Consider the following 11872-nt stretch of genomic DNA (forward strand, 5'->3'; position numbering starts at 1 on the left):
ATGTTGATATTTCTTGGGCATTTCTTATGTGCCGAGCACCGTTCTGAGCGCCGGGGTGGAGAGAGGGCGGTGGGGCGGTCCCCCGTGAGGCTCCCTGGCTCCGTCCCCGTTTGACGGACGAGGGCCCCGAGGCCCAGAGAACAACAACAGTAACGATAATGTTGGTATCCGCTAAGCGCTCGCTACGTGCCGAGCACCGTTCTGAGCGCTGGGGCGAGAGAGGGTGATCGGGCGGTCCCCCCGAGGCTCCCGGGCTCCGTCCCCGTTTGACGGACGAGGTCACTGAGGCCCCGAGAAGTGAGGGGACTTGCCCGAGGTCGCACCGCAGAGCCGGGATTAGAACCCGGGACCCCTGACTCCTAACCCCGTGCTCTTTCCACCGAGCCACGCTGCTTCTCCATAACGGCGTTTCTTAAGCGCTATGTGCGGAGCACCGTTCTAGGCGCCGGGGTGGACACAGGGTGATCAGGTTGTCCCACGAGAGTCTCGCGGTCTTCATCCCCATTTCACAGATGAGGTCACTGAGGCGCCGAGAAGTGGAGTGACTTGCCCAAAGTCAAACAGCGGACAGACGGCGGAGCCGGGATTAGAACCCACGGCCTCTGACTCCCAAGCCCGCGCTCTTTCCACTGAGCCACTCGGCATCTCTCTGGCCCCTGCAGTGGGCTACGGCCCTAAGACCCCAACCCTGCCCCCCCTCCACTCGTTCAACAGCGTTCATTGAGCGCTGACTGTGCGCAGAGCACTGTGAGAGAATAATAATAATGATGATGATGGCATTTGTTAAGCGCTGACTAGGTGCCAAGCACTGTTCTAAGAGCTGGACACAAGCTCATCAGGTTAGACAGAATCCCTGTCCCTCATAATAATAATAATAATAATTACGGTGCTTGTTGAGCGCTTACCAGGTGCCAAGCACCGTTCTAAGCGCTGGGATGGACACGAGCTCATGAGGTGGGACCCAATCCTGTCCCACATAATAATACTAACGATAATAATCACGGTACTTGTTGAGCGCTTACTAGGTGCCAGGCACCGTTCTAAGCGCTGGGGTGGACACGAGCTCATCGGGTCGGACCCAATCCCTGTCCCTCATAATAATCACGGTACTTGTTGAGCGCTTACTAGGTGCCAGGCACCGTTCTAAGCGCTGGGGTGGACGCGAGCTCATCGGGTCGGACACATTCCCTGTCCCTCATAATAATAATAATGATTACGGTGTTTGCTGAGCGCTTACTAAGTGCCAGGCACTGTACTAAGCGCTGGGGGAGACACAAGCTCATCAGGCTGGACCCAGTCCCCGTCCCACATGGGGCTCGCGGCCTTTTCCAGATGAGGTGACTGAGGCCCAGAGAAGTGAAGTGACTTACCCGAGGTCACGCAGCGGACGAACCCAGGGCCTCGAGACCCCCCCCCCAGGCCCGTGCTCTAGCCACTCGGCCACGCTGCCGCTCTGTAATTTATCTCAGGCCGCCGGCACTGGGGGGGGATCGCCCCGATCTGTTAGAGACGCTCCATTAGAACCCACGGCCTCTCGCGGGCCCGCGCTCTTTCCACCGGCTTACGCGGCTCATTCTGTTGTGCTGTGCTCTCCCAAGCGCTTGGCGCGGTGCTTTTTGCACATCGTCAGACACCGCCGCCGGCGAGGAGGACGTGTTAGCGCCTTTTCTCCGCCGGAGAGGCGATAAAGAGGGAGCGTCCTCTCCCATTTTTACTTTACACCTGGGGAAACTGAGGCAGGGAGCAGTGAAGTCCCTTTGGTCAGGCCCTACAACAACCCATAAATCCAAGCCCCGCTGAAACCGTATCTCCTCCGGGGAGCCTTCCCTGACTCACCTCTCGTTTCCCCCCACGTCATAAAAATGATGGTATTTGTTAAGCGCTTAGTACGTGGCAGGCACCACATTAAGCGCGACGGGGCGGCTAGAAGCAAACCGGGTGGGGCACGGTCCCTGGTCCACGTGGGGCTCCCCGTCTCGATCCCCATTTTCCAGATGAGGTCACTGAGAAGTGAAGTGACTCGCCCAAGGCCACGCAGTAGACAAGTAGCGGAGCCAGGATTAGGACCCGTGCACTTCGGACTCCCAGCCCCGGCTCTACCCTCCGTCCTCGGCCCTCCCTTCCGCATCACCTCCGCACCTGGGTCCGGACCTCTCAAACGCTCCGCTCCTCTACTGCTGTACTTTCTAAGCGCTCAGTACAGTGCTCCGCACACAGTAAGCGCTCGATAAATACGACCGAATGAATACCCCGCTCCCAGCCCCACGGCGCTTCCGGACACATCCTGATTCTCTGCTGTTTCCCTTAGTGTTTTTTCACGTCCGCCTCCCTGTACCGTAAACTCCTTGACGGCAGGGATGGAGTCGGCCAAGTCCACCGTACTGAACTCTCCCAGGCCCTCGGAGCAGCGCTCTCTAAACGTTAAGCGCTCGGAAGACCCCGATGGAGGGCCGGTCTCTCTTCCGTTAGACCAGTGGAGAAGCGGCGAGGCCTAGTGGAGAGATCCCGGGCCTGGGAGTCGGCAGGGCCCGGGTCCTAATCCCGGCCCCGCCGCCCGTCTGCTCTTCTCTGGGCCTCCGTTCCCTCATCTGTAAAATGGGGATGTCCCGTAGGGGACGGGGGCTGTGCGCGAAGCGGCCCGCCCGAGGTCACACAGCAGACAAGGGGGATTAGCACGTCTCCGTGCCTCAGCTACCTCATCTGGAAAATGGGCATTAAGACCGTGAGCCCCGTAGGGGACGGGGGCTGTGCGGGAAGCGGCCCGCCCGAGGTCACACAGCAGACAAGGGGGATTAGCACGTCTCCGTGCCTCAGTTACCTCATCTAGAGAATGGGGATTAAGACCGTGAGCCCTGTGCGGGACAGGGACGGCGTCCGACTTGACTTCCTCGTACCCGGTCCGGCGTTCAATACGGTGCTCGGCACGTAGTGGGGTAAATGCCACAGTTGTTATTATTATATCATCCCATCCCCAGCGTCAAATCACCTCCCAGGGCCCCGTCCCACTCCCCGAGTCCACACTCGGCTCACGTCCGCCTCCTCGCCGGACCTCGTGGTCACCCCTTCGGCCACCCGCCTCTCGCTCGCGTCCTCCCTCCTGCCTGGAAAGCCCGCGGCCCCAGCTCGGCCTCTCCGTTTCTGGCAGCCTGGCGCCCGGAATAAGAACGGCGGTATTTGTTAAGCGCTTACTATGTGCACAGCACTGTTCTAAGCGCTGGAGGGGACAGAGGGTGATCAGGTGGCCCCACGTGGGGCTCACAGTCTTCAGCCCCATTTTCCGGATGAGGTCACTGAGGCCCCCCAGAGAAGTGAAGCGACTCGCCCACGGTCACCCAGCTGACGGGTGGCAGAGCCGGGATTCGAACCCACGATCTCCGACTCCCAAGCCCGGGCTCTTTCCACCGAGACATAGTAAGTGCTCAATAAATACCCGGGAAGCCTAGGGGAGCCAGAGGACCTGAGTTCTAATCCCGATTCCTCCACGTCTGCCGCGTGACCTTGGGCGTCGCCACTCTGTGCCTCGGTTTCCTCAACCGCAGCACGGCCTAGCGTCACTCGAGTGTATTTAATGAGCGCTTACTGTGTGCAGAGCGCTGTGTTAACCACTTGGGAGAGCACTCTGACAATAAACGGACACACGTACCGTACTGAGCACTTGGGAGAGCGCAATCGTAACAACGGTGGTGTTTGTTAAGCGCCGACTATGTGCGAAGCACTGTTCTAAGCGCTGGGGGGGGGATGCGAGGTGATGCCGCGATATATCGGACACATTCCCCGCTCACAGGTCTAGAGGGGAAAACGGCGGCGGGCCAGGGGTCGGAGGACACGGGATCTAATCCCAGCTCCACCTCACGTCTGCCGAGTGACCTTGGGCAAGTCGCTCACCTCGGGCCTCGGTTACCTCATCTGCAAAACGGAGATTTCGACCGCGGTGGGACAGAGATCGAGTCCAAACCGATTAGCCTGTAACTACCCCAGGGCTCAGTGCGGGGCGGGGCACAAAGGAGGGGCTTAACAAATAGCATCTGGAAAAAAAACGGCAAAAGGGGGATCCGATACCTTTTCCCCTCCCTGTTTAGGCTGTGGGCCCCATGTGGGACCGGGCCCGGGCCCAGCCCCATCAACTGAATCCACCCCAGCACTCAGAACGGTGCTGGGCGCAGAGTAAGCGCTTGAACAGAGTAATAACTGTATTTTTTGAGCGCCTACTGTGTGCCAGGCACCGTTCGAAGCACTGGGGTAGATACAAGCTAATACGGTCCCTGTCCAACACGGAGCTCACAGGAGGGAGAACGGGTATCGTACAGGTACCGAATCCCCATCTCGCAGGGGGGTTTTTAACGCTTTAAAGCACTTTCGGCTTGCCGGGCGCTCTTCTAAATCCTGGGGTCGATGCGGTCTGAACCCCCGTTTTCCAGACGAGGTGACCGAGGCCCAGAGAAGTGAAGTGACTTGCCCAAGGTCACGGAGCGGATTAGAGAAGCAGCGTGGCTCAGTGGAAACAGCCCGGGCTTGGGAGTCAGAGGTCATGGGTTTGAATCCCGGGTCCACTGCCTGCCAGCTGTGTGACTCTGGGCCAGTCACTTCACTTCTCTGGGCCTCGGGTCCCTCATCTGGAAAACGGGGATGAAGCCCGTGAGCCCCACGTGGGACAACCTGATCACCTTGTAGCCCCCCCCCCCCCCCCCCCAGCGCTTAAAACAGCGCTTTAGAGAAGCAGCGTGGCTCAGGGGAAAGAGCCCGGGCTTGGGAGTCAGAGGTCACGGGTTCAAATCCCCGTTCAGCCGCTTGCCAGCTGCGTGACTTTGGGTAAGTCACTTAACTCCTCTGTGGCTCGGTGACCTCATCTGTAAAATGGGGGTGAAGACTGTGAGCCCCACGTGGGACAACCTGATCGATCCCAGCACTTTGCACATAGTAAGCGCTTAACAAACGCCATCATTACTATTATTATTAAGTGGCGAACCCGGGTCTTCTGATTTCCTGAGCCGGGCTCTATCCACTAGGCTCTGCTGCTTCTCACCGATCACGAAGAAGATGCCATCGACTGAGGAATCTTCAAAGCCCTTGCGAAACCACATGTCCTCCAAGAGGCCTTTCCCAATTAACATCTAGAGGCTCCGCTCTGGAGCCCCCCGATACTCACAGGTCTTCGACGAGAACACGGACTTGAGAGTCGGAGGTCGTGGGTTCTGATCCCGGCTCCGCCCCTCGTCTGCCGTGTGACCCTGGACAAGCCGCTTAACCTCTCTGGGCCTCGGTCACTTCATCTGCAAAATGGGGATCGAGACTGTGAGCCCCACGTGGGACAACCTGGTTACCTTCTATCTACCCCAGCGCTTAGCAAAAAGCGCTTAACAAAAGCCGTAATTATTATTACTTTCATGCCTCCGCAAAGCTCGAGATCCCCCGGCTAGCATTTATTTACAGATCTCACCTACACTATCACTTCCTCGTATAGGTAATTTCTTTCAGCACCTGTCTCCCCCCGCAAACTGTCAACTCCATGGTCTCAGGGACCTCGTTTCCTGATTCTACTCAATTGTCCCAAGCTCTTGGGACCCAGTGGGCGATCGATAAATAGTTCCGTTGGAATAATTGACCGATCCGGGGAGAAATTTCCTCAGTCTCCACGAGGGTGGCCTCCCACATCCGACAACCGAAGCCCGACTGGAAGCGGCCGCCGCGTAACGGGAAAAGGCAGAGGAAGGACGCTGAACCACAGGGTATTATAATAATAATAATAATAATAATAAAGGTGGTACTGGTTACGCACTCACTACGTGCCAAGCACTGTTCTAAGCGCTCGGGTAGATCCAAGGTAATCAGGTTGTTCCCCCGTGGGGCTCGCGGTCTTCATCCCCATTTTACAGACGACGGAACCGAGGCACAGAAAAGTGATTCACTCAAGGTCACACAGCTGACACGCGGCGGATCCGGGATTAGAACCCATGACCTCTGACTCCCAGGCTCTTGCCACCGGGCCACGCTGCTTCTTTATTATATTATAGTATATTATATTATGATATTCTATCCCCTCCACCAGAGACCTGAGGTGCAAATGATGCACAAACAGCCAGTGATTTGCTCTAGGGAGGGAACGGGCAGGAAGAGGAAGCGGGAAGTGCTCGAGCACAGAGATTTGGGGTGCGATGGGGTCTAGGTAGGCGAGTCGGGTTCTCTTTTCTTAGCCCCGCTGACTGTGTGACCTTGTCAAAGTCAATTACCCTCCATCTGTAAAATGGAAACGGGGCGAGTAGGCGTATTCTCCTCCTCCTCAACCTCTCAGGGACAGCACGAGGCAGCGTGGCTTAGCGGAAAGCGCCGAGGATTTGAAAGTCGGGAAACTCGGGGTTCTGGCTGGCCCAAATCTAATAATAGTTGGGGTATTTATTAAGCACTTACGACGTGGCAGGCACCGTACTAAGCGCCGCGGTGAGAAGCAGAGCGGTTGAGGGGATGGAGCACGGGCCTGGGCGTCAGAAGGACACGGATGCTAATCCCAGTTCTGCCGTGTGACCTCGGAACACTTAACTTCTCTGGGCCTCAGTTACCTCCTCTATAAAATGGGGATCGAGACCGGAAAGCCCACGTGGGACGGGGACTGTGACCAACCCGATTAACTTGTCCCCGCCCCGGCGTTTCCAACAGTGCTTGGGAAATACGAAACACTAACAAGTACTTGTTAATGCCAGAATTATCATCATCATCACTGCATACAGTAAGCACTCGGTAAACGCTATTCGTCGATTGGTTGACGACCAGCTGTGGTCTTCAAAGAGAGAAATACACGGTATTTCAGTTCCAGAAGATTCCCCCTCCAACTCAATAAACACACAACTCAAGGAATGACTACTAAATCCAAGGAGAAATGAATTTAAAGAAGCAACGTGGCCTATCAGAAAGAGCCCGGGCCTGGGAGTCAGAGGATCTGGGTTCTAATCCCGGCCCTACCACATGTCTGCTGTGTGACCTCGGGCGAGCCGCTTCACTTCTCAGTGCCTCAGTTACCTCATCTATTAAATGGGGATTAAGACCGTAAGGCCCAGGTGGGACAGGGACTGTGCCCAACCTGATTACCTCGTATCCACCCCCGCGCTTAGGACAGTGCTTGGCGCATGGTAAGAGCGTTCCCGATTCCATAATCGTTATTAGAATAATACTTCTTCTTGGTTCCCAGCCCTCTCGATCCATCCAAGGCCCCTTGGGGGCGGGGGTTGGGTCTGCAGAACTCTCCCAAGGACAGAGTAAGTGCTCAATAAATAGTGCTGACCGCCTGATGGATTCAATGGTATTTACTGAGCACCTAACGTGAGCAGGACATCATACCAAGCTCTTGGGCGAATACCTCATTTAGTAGACATGATCCTGGCCCTCCGAGAGTTTATCATCTAAAGAAGAGAGACTGTTAGAGGAAGACGAGGGAGTCTTAAAGGGTACAGATCCAAGTGCGAAGGTCATGATGATGGGATTTGGTAAGCACTATGTGCCGAGCACTGTTCCAAGCGCTGGGGTAGATACAAGGTCATCTGGGTGACCTCAAACTAGGTGACCTAAAACTAACTAAACTTAAAACCCTAAACACTCAAGCATCCAGTCCTCAAATACATCTCAAAACCCATGAAAAATTCAAATTACAAGGATGTGAAGGGGCCTGATGAAAGCCAGCAGAAGCCCTGCAAGTATTTTTTTTTTTTATTCGTAGGCACTTAGTATGTAATAATACCAATTTTGCCACCTGTTAAGCACTTACTAAGTGTCAGGCACTTCATTCATTCAATAATATTTATTGAGCGCTTCTACAGTGCAGAACACTGTAGTAAGTGCGTGGAAATTCCAATTCGGCAACAGATCGAGCCAATCCCTGCCCAGTGACGGGCTCACAGTACTAAGCGCTGGGGTAGATACAAGCTAACTGGCTTGCACACAGGCCACGGCCCACCTGGGGCTCACGGTATTAACCTCCATTTTACAGAGGAGGTAACTGAGGCACAGAGAAGTTATGCCTTGAAGCAGCGTGGCTCAGTGGCAAGAGCCCGGGCTTGGGAGTCAGAGGCCGTGGGTTCTAATCCCGGCTCCGCCGCTCGTCAGCTGCACGACTTTGGGCAAGTCACTTCACTTCTCTGGGCCTCAGTGACCTCATCTGTAAAATGGGGATAAAGACTGTGAGCCCCGCGTGGGACAATCTGATCACCCTGTATCTATCCCAGTGCTTAGAAAAGTGCTCGGCACATAGTAAAGGCTTAACAAATACCATCATTGTTATTTTTATTGTCCAAAGTCACACAGCAGACAAGTGGGGGTTCTGGCATTAGAACCCAGATCCGGCTCACGCTCCTTCTACCCTAGGCCACGCCGCTTCCCAAGCGCTCTGTCCTTTCCCGAGAGCTTTGCACAATGCTCTGCCCACAATAAGCGCTCAGTAAATACCATCGATTGATCTGACGAGCGGTGACAGGTCGAGCAAGCAAAGGGGAGGACTCGAGGGCGGCGGCCAAGAACCCAGAGCATCAGAGCCTGCTCCTTTCTGAAATCTTCATCATTCAACTGTACGTATTGAGCGCTCACTCTGCGCAAAGCACTTCATTAGCAACCAAGAGGAGAGGCAGGAGGAGCCGGTCACAGTTTCTGGCGACTGCTAGTCAATCTGGGGGCAAGGACGGGAAACACAATAAGATGTGGGGCAGAAAAAGATGATGTAGCTCGTTCTGCTGGAGAAAAATAATCATCACCCTAGGGGAGAGCTAGGCGTCGAGTCGAAGGCCAAGCCAAGTCTTGGGTCAACGAAGGGGGTGAAAGAGTCGCAGACGTGTCATTTCAGTCGCACGGACTTGGTAGAAGCATTTAAAAAAGACCCTCGAATCCCCGATCCTCTGCGGCTGGGAATCAAGGGGGGCACCTCGTGGGGCGGAAGACGGAGAAAGGGATCAGTCAGCGGAGCAGAGACCGCGGGAAGCAACGGAATCAAACCCACCACGAAGCAAGCCCGGGCCCCGCTAGACCGGGTCGCCGGCCCACCGCCAGACCCTTGAGACGGATCTGGGTGCGAGCCGTTGAAGACAAAGGGAGCCACGGGCCCATGGCTTGTTGTGGGCAGGGGACGTGTCCGTTATACTCTACTGTCGTACTCTCCCAAGCACTTAGTACGGGGCTTCGCACGCGGTAAGTGCTCGATAAACACGATCGAATGAACGAATGATACGACAGCCGTGTCCTAGGCCCCCTGGCCCGATGGCAAGTCCAGAAATCTTTGTGGGCAGGGAATGCGTCTGCTATATTCTCCCGAGCACTCAGTACGGTGTTCTGCACACAGTAAACGTTCGATAAGTATGACCGACTGCCTGACGCCGGAGACGCTGGGAGCCTTTTAGGGCTTTCCTGGCAACTCCCAAGGCCAGCCCGGCTTCTGGGGCGAGACGGTTTCTTCCACTTTTTCCAAAACCCCCCCGACTCCGGAGGAATTAGAATAACGATAACGATAACAATGGCATTTAAGCGCTTACTCCGAGCCGAGCGCCGTATTCGACGCGGGGCAGATACGGGATCGTCAGGTCGGACCCGGGTCCCCGTCCCCCATCATCTCGGGGCCGGTTGGGGGGGAATGGCTACCGAACCCCATTTTCCAGATGAGGAAACCGAGGCCCGGAGAAAGCAAACGGCTCACCCAAGACCACGCGGCGGGCAGGGGGCGGAAGCCGCGCTCTTTCCTCGAGGCCGGGCCGCGAAACAGCGGGCTCCCCTCTCAAAGCGAGGGGGTTGGCCACGGGGCATCTGAGCCCGTCAGAGATGCCCCCAGCCCGGCGCTTGCCGGCCTCGGCACCTCCGGAGGACCGCGAGGATTCCTAACGGTTTCGGTCAAACCGCGTCACGGGCCTCTTTCCCCCCTCCAACTGCGGGCTGCCCGGCGGTCTGCGGCGGCCACCCTGCCCGTGGCCACCCCGTCCGTGGTCCCTGCGGTGCCGCAGAGACGGCCGCCGGGGAGTCACAACCAGAGGAGCAGGTTTGCTCGGCCTCTCCCGCGGGGCCCGAGTGAATCTGGTCGAGCAACGGCCGGGACCAGAACCGGATCCGACGCAGAAGGGGTTGGGCCTCCCATATTGGGGTGCCGCCAGCTCCCCCCCCCCCCCGCCTCTCGGCCGGTCTCCGGTCCCTCCCCCCAGCCTGGAGGTACACACCCCCACCCCCACACCCCTCCAACACTCCCAGGGCCTCGTCTGCGTCCTTCAGTCGGCCCCGCGGTCTCCCGCTCTTCCCGAAGGCCCTCTCCGCTGGAAAGAGTTCCCTTTCCATATCACACGCTCCATCCTGAGGGAGGTGGAGTCCGCGATTCCCCCTTTCCTTTCACTTAACTGTGGGCAAATGGGGATGAATAGAGGTGACGGGGCGGGCCTCTCCGGTTCTCGGGGTGAGGCTCCCCCTTTCATAAATTCATCCTTTACTGCCCGGAGGCACTCGATCCATGGCAACCGTCGACTGAACCACCTCCTATTAACCAGCTCGGGAGCCGAGTGGAAAAAGGAAAACAAATCTCCACCAGCCCTGAAGGAGGGATCGCCCAGCCGACCACCCCCAAGAGAGAGGCCTTCCTAGAAGGGTTGAGGCAGCTCAGGGAGGTGGTTAGTTAATGCACCAAAAGCTCGCAGTCCGGCTACCTAAGAAATACCTGCGGGAGGGGAAGGAGAACATCTTTCTCGCCAGGGGCTCCGCCACCGTCTTGGCCTTTTGACATGAAACGGATGCTCGATCCTCGAGTCTAAAGCCTGGGATCTGGGGGTCGCGGCGCACAGTCATTCGGCCACAAACTCATCCCCATCGTCGTCGTCCCCCCCCGCCCCCCGCCTTGAGCTCAAAGCCCTTGCAGGCTACGGCTGCTGCATTCGCAGTTGTTCTGCTGCAATGGCCTGGAAGGTGTCCTGCAACACTTGACAGGGGGAAATAAAGAAATCCCCTTCGGTTGCCTGCTGGAGAGGGGGAAGGGGGGGGTCCCCCGATCGGGGGGAAGGGGGGAAGACTTGACATAATGAAACTGCCAAAGCGGTGTAAGCCGCAGATTGTCAATGCAGCCCCAAATCTAAGCCTCTCGCATCTCCCCCCTCCAGCAGACACCCCACCTCCCACAGACAACTGCACACAAGAATGGAGATTCCTCCCTCCGGCTCCACGAATTCCTCGCCCCCACCTTTTTTTTTTTTTTTTTGTCTTTTAATATCCCACCCTCCCACCTCGGACTGGGAGCGACCCAGGGAGCTGGGAACGGTCTCTCCGGGGGGAGAGGGGACGGCCCCCCGACCCGAGGGGGACATGCAATGACCCGCAACTGGAGGAAGGGTGCAATTTCTGCAATATGCCACCTCCCTTCCCCAAACGTCCAGCCCCCTCTCCCGCATCCTTTCTCCCTCTCGGCTCCCCCCCAAAGGAGGAATGGTTCCGTCCAGGCCCCTACCCAGCACCTGATCCCCACCACTACCACCCCATTTTGGGGGGGGGGGGGAGGGGTGGATCGAAATGAGAAAAGGATTATCTTTAGAATCTGTAAAAGCCCTTACACGTTCCCCTACCTTGGGGAGAGGAAAAACTAGGGGTGCTTACCTGACAGGATCCTTCTCCCCGCCCCCCCTTTCCCCTGGGCTTTTCGACTCACCCTTTAAGAGAACAAGGCGCCTTCTGGCAGAGCATGGCCAGCCCCCGCCTCAACCTAACGTGCTGGAAGGCCTTTCTCCCGAGGCCCCGCCCCCTCCCCCGCGTTTCCACCAACGGGCGGGCGGGGATCCCGCGGCTGGGCGGCAGCAGGGTAGTGTGCGCCCCATCCAGGAAGTCTCGGGAGGGAAGAGGAGGTGGGGTCCTCGCGGCTGGAGGGGAGGGGGCCGGGGCT

The sequence above is a fragment of the Ornithorhynchus anatinus genome, chromosome 13 (assembly GCF_004115215.2).
Source record: "Ornithorhynchus anatinus isolate Pmale09 chromosome 13, mOrnAna1.pri.v4, whole genome shotgun sequence".
NCBI lineage: Eukaryota > Metazoa > Chordata > Mammalia > Monotremata > Ornithorhynchidae > Ornithorhynchus > Ornithorhynchus anatinus.